Raw genomic sequence first — 5,724 nt, forward strand, 5'->3', positions numbered from 1 at the left:
GCAGGGCCGGCGCCAGCACTGAGTCCTTGCAGGGTGTTGAGGACAATGGCACATTTGTGACACCCAGCACTGGCCCTGTTTAGGACTGGGTCCTGAGATATTAGGTTGCTTTAGAGCCATTGTAGGGCCCAATCCTATCCAACTTTCCAGAACCGATACAGCCACAATGCAACCCCAAGGTAAGGGAACAAATGCTCCCTTACGTTAAGGAGGTCTCCATGACTGCATTCCCACTGCAGGATGCAGTGCACCCCTTGTTGGCATGGTTGCATCGGTGCTAGAAAGTTGGATAGGATTGGGCCCGTAGTCTCCTATTATTTCGCCATTGTTTTAAATGAAAATGCATTCAGACCTCAGGAATAGTGCATTATCCAGGCTAGATATCTTAGATATCATCACCATTTATCACAGTCCCTCACGCATGATCTGCAGTGCAAGTAGGTGCTTGAGGAAACAGTTGTCTGTGTGCTTCACTGTGTAGTCAGATCAGTTCTGGGCCTCTGAGGTTAAAAAAAAATGAAACTACTTTTTAACCATCCATTCAGCTGCCACACTGGACAAGTTTTTCATGTAAAGCTCTAAATACTTGCCTCTACTCCATGGTGGTATTGATTGTACATTAAATGATGCCTATGTTTCAAATATTTCAAAAATATTTCTTTTGCTCTCTTCTTGTCAGCAGTGTTCAGTAAGTATTCTCACTGACAGATCTGAATGCAAGTTGACATTACAATTTTTTTATTAAAGATTGCATATTAACAACTGATGTATCTTTTTAAAAAAAACGCTACCTTTCAAATGGTGAATTTCCATTCGCCATTGTTTGCAAGCTTCATGAATGTGAAGATGATGTTACAAATTAAATGTATAATATGCATATTAGTGATATTCATTGACACTGAACTTAATGTTAGTTTTTTGTTTGTTGAAAAGAAGAATTCCCAACAGTTTTGGTGATTTAGAAGCAGTTATCCCTGAGAGAGGGGAAAAAATTCATTACCAGAATAATGTAATTGAACAAAGACATAAAGCCAAAGGACTGGATCCCATTATTGAAATTGCACCCTTACCCTTTTTGCATAAATTTGATACAGTGCAAGTGGAAGAGGATGCTTTGGTACAAAACGTCTACATTTCAGGTGAATGAATCCTATCCGACCTTCCTAAGAAGCCCCAGAGAATTCAAATTGAAATTTAAGAACATAAGAACTTCTCATTGAATTCTCTTGGGCTTCTTAGGAAACTTGAACAGGAAATTTACAGGCATATAAGTGTGCATGTAATCTTAAGCACACCCTGTGGAAATTTAGTTGATTCAGTATTATTCAGCCAAGTCAAACTAATATCTGATCCTAAATATTTTCACCAACATTTTATTTTGCATTGATGTTGTTTTGTTGCCTTCAGTGTATTACACCTTAAACATAACAAGCCTTGGAGTAAAATATCTAGTAAAATTTACAGCCCAGTCCCACTCTCCCCCCACCCATGCAGCAATATTCTGCATCCTGTGACGAGGGGCAGTTATGGAGGCCTCTTCTGGGTAAGGGAACATTCATTCCCTTACCCAGGGTAAATCTCTGCAGTGCTGAGGACTCTACCTTGACCTGTGCTAGCAAATTTGCTGGTGCAGGTCTGCATGGACCCATGCTATGGGATCAGGTCTGGGAAGGGGCTAGAATTCAGCAGTCAATGCTGCCACCAGACGCAGCCCCCTTCCCAAACCCGAGTCTGTCCTTCCACCGCCCTGTCCCATCCTCTCCAGCCCTGTTGCTGCCTTATTGTGCCCACTTCCGCCCCTCCCGCACCCTGTCCCGTCCCCCCATTATCCAACCTGCCTTGGTGGGTCAAGGGTGATCCACTAGCAGGCATGGGAAGCCTCTAGCCTTCCACTTGGTGCTCCTGCAGCACACATGTTTGGGGCTGGAGTGTGTGTTCCACTGGCAGCAGACCTGTATATGTCTGGGCAGTTAGACATGGGCAGCCTAATTCTAACCTGCACTCAAATCCTATTCTGCACTAAATGTGTTTTAAGGCACATTTGCAACCCTTGGGAGCCAGCACAGAGGGCCTGCACCAGCTCAATTAGCACTCTGGATTGAGCCCTCAGTAAGTTATAAAAAAAGTCTAATTTCCTACTTTCTTTTTCACTACTACTAACTACTATTTTACTTCTACTAACTTTTTTATTTCTCCTCCAGAAGAAATAGCTTAGAAATGAGTTATATTTTTTAAAATTTTGTTACCCTGCACATGCCCAATCTCGTCTGATCTTGGAAGCTAAGCAGGGTCAGGCCTGGTTAGTACTTGGATGGGAGACCACTTGGGAATACTGGGTGCTGTAGGCTTATACCATAGTCTTTTGAGACTGAAGGTTGCCAACCAACCATTTCCATTCACATTTGTTTTCCCCAGAGAGGTAGAATATTAACTTTAGTTTGCATGTGTGTGTGTTTGTGTAAGGGTTGTATACCGGAAAAGATATCCTGATGAAGAGCCCAGTTGTATCCTCTTCTTCCTCTTCTTCCTGAGGCTGCAGCTATGCCAAAAACAGGTGCACTGTGTTGAGCTGGGGGGGGGGGGTTTGAAAGGATTCAGAGACAGCAGGTGGTTTAAATCCCCTTACACCTCTGTAAGACTTCTGGCCCCCAATGGATCTTCTCAGACACTTGCTAGTGATTTTGATATTGCAAGTATGTGAAGAGATGGGGCAGAGAGACAGCAAAAACGGCAGATAGGATCTGGAACATGCCATTGTGCCAGGTTCACCCCATCCCGCAGCCTCTTTGTCCCTTTACATCCCCTCCCTGTCCAGTTTTGCCCCCTCCCCGCCCTGTTCCACCTCTGCCCACTCCTCCCACCTCTCCCACTGTTGAGAGAGTGACAGGAGAGCCATCTATGCAGGAAGGAAGGCTCTGGCAGCAGGCTTCGCAGTCTGCTGCTGGAAAGCGCTTTCCAGCAGATTTTCAACCGTGGCTGGCAGCGCAACATACATTCCACTACCAGCCGAAGCCAAGATGATTGACATTTACGTCAGCTAAATCCATCTGATTTCAACAGTTCTTAACTCCAGCACCATGTCTAAAATGTGTGTCTGACAGATAGGAAATCTGCAGAATAAACAGCTATAACTTACTAATCCAAATTGATTTGAAAGGGTGGTGCAATTGCTGCTTTTTTCATGTTCAGAACTTAAGGATTTGGTGGGGGTTTATGTACGTATTTTCACTCCTGAAATGAACAGTTGCTGTGGCCTGCAGCATTCTTTTCTGATGACATGCAGGTAGGGAGTTTGGATGCAGGAAATCATGTTCGGTCCACTTCTGGAATTTATAGCCGGAAACCACTGTTTTGCATGTTGCTTGTCAGTAATGCTGGCTCTTCATGGACATGTAGACAAACAGTAGCTACAATTTTTGATTTCCTTGCTAATATTTATAAAGGGATTATTTCGTTTGATGGATTTGAAATGGATTTTCACCTAGCAACTTGGCATTCAGCAAAGAAATATGCAATTGTGTATCATCTGTCTATATAGTAAATGAAAACCATTTATCTGTTTGAGGAACTAAAGCTTGCAAGCTTTCTACTTATTTTTCCCTGTTGGAGCAGCTGTCTAACTAATACCTTCGCAAGCTCTGGAAAACTAATTTTTCTTATCCACGCAGAGAAATTAAGGTTCTTGTTATTACTGTCATCCCTTAATTTCCTTGGAAAATTTATTTCAGATTCTTGTGTTCAGTGAATTATTCATAACTGGATATTCTAAAATTGTCCACCAAATTGTTTCCTTAAGATTTTTTCCCTCTCAATCACATTCATTTCTGCTAAAAATAGGGTATTCTATCTGAAAGATATTTAATACACTCCATGAAAAGAGACCATGCTGTGCCATTATTGCTTTTGAGTGTAGCTCTAAGATGCAAAGACATTTGAGTAGACATGTTTTGCAGTACTGAATTAAGGAGCAATCTTATCCCCAAATACAGGCAGCATGTTCAAACAATATATATCAAATCTTAAACTCACTCAGCACCAGGACCAGCTTTAAGCCAATTGGATCAATTTCTCCTATTTGGGTTCATTACTTAAAGGCCCCCACACTAGGGTACTCTAGTCATGTGTGCAATTTTATATTAAAATGTGCTTAGATCCATTAACTCACATGCACTTTTAAAGTGCACATTTTGATTGCTTTTCATTCTACCATAGAGTTCTAAAGTCTATAATAAATTTTTATGTATACCTCTAAGATTCTACAGACCTTGGCTGTGAACCTGGGTCCCTGCAATAAATATTTCTAGTTGGGTCCTGCAGCTTCTAAGGCTGGCCGTGCTCAGAACAATATGAGAGACCAAAACAAAAGCCCACATAATTCCATGGAGGTGCTGCCCTCCTGATAATTCTGCCAGCAGTCATGGGAGCCCATCTGTCATGGGGCAGTGTCTTGATAATGGTCAGACATGCATGCAGACATCACTAAAACTTACCCAGCCTCAGTGCTGGCAGCCAGAGAAGTGCCAGCAAGGTGGACCAATCAGGGTGATGCAACAACAGATGCAGGTGCAATAAGCAGCCACTGCTAGGCAAATGCCCCCCACAGCAGCCCTGAAAACCATAGCAGCAGCCACTCGTATTACAGCAGAGCATCCCCACACACAACAGTTTCATATGATGGTATAAACAGTGAATACTAAAAGACAAGCATCAAATAAGACACTCAAATAAGACACATAACAGCAGAGGCGGTAAAAGCAATAAAACACAATAAGGACAATCAAGAACAGCAGCAGAGCATGGGGAATAAGAACAGTTTCTTTGACAGCAGTCATTACAACACAGACAAAAGCAAAAACAGTGACTTAAGCTGCACAAAAACCTCAGGTGCAAACACCAGATGAAACAGACAAATCTTCAGCCCCCACTGGAAGGACAGCAGGGAGGGCACAGATCTCTCAATTCAAAAGGGAGGGAGTTTTTCCTTTTGCTAAGAGAAGGACTTGGACACAGTAGCATAGCTATGGGGGGGCTCCTCAATGCACCGTGTAAACTGCCCGTCCCCTTCACTGTCAGAGCCATTTCTGGCCACCAGAGCAAAGCAGAGGTAACTCCTCTTCTAACTGTGGGGGGGGGGGGGCAGCTTGCATGGTGTATTGAGGTACCCTGTAAAATTTAATGCCTTTGTCCCTTAGCTACACTGCTGCTTGGACAAATCATAAGGGGCAAAAGAGTAGAGCATGACCATTATTTGGAAGGGGTACAGAATATGATAGCCTCTCCATCCCACCCACATCCTGTTCATTTCTCCACCATATTTCCCCAACTGGAATTGTGCCAATTGTGAGAGTAAGTTGTGCCAGCACCCGGTACATCCATCCATGGAACTGGAGCTGAATCAGGCTGCAATCCTAACCACACTTTCCTAAGAGTAAGCCCCATTGAACAAAATAGGACTTACTTCTGAGTAGACCTGGTTGAGTGTGCCCTCAGTGGGTTTCAGCACTGCTAGTACAGCTGTGTCTGTGGCAGTGTCTGAGGGCATATACCATTTCCCTCAAAGAATGAGGTAGAAGTACTCAGAATGATACTTCTGAAGCATAGGATTACTCTGTCCATGGCTATATTGCCTCTGAATTGGAATTCTTCAAATGGTTGTGTTTCTGAGCAATGGGGGCACTCAGAAACAATAGCTTCCATGACTTGTATTTTTACAAGCCCAATGAA

At 43.2% G+C, this 5,724-nt stretch overlaps 1 pseudogene; it reads left to right on the forward strand.

Moving 5' to 3' along the window:
- The first annotated feature begins 2,229 nt into the window (after positions 1-2,229).
- LOC136642270 (5S ribosomal RNA) lies at positions 2,230-2,348 on the forward strand (annotated as a pseudogene).
- The last annotated feature ends 3,376 nt before the right edge of the window (positions 2,349-5,724 follow it).

This window comes from Tiliqua scincoides, chromosome 2 (assembly GCF_035046505.1).
Source record: "Tiliqua scincoides isolate rTilSci1 chromosome 2, rTilSci1.hap2, whole genome shotgun sequence".
Taxonomy (NCBI): Eukaryota; Metazoa; Chordata; class Lepidosauria; order Squamata; family Scincidae; genus Tiliqua; species Tiliqua scincoides.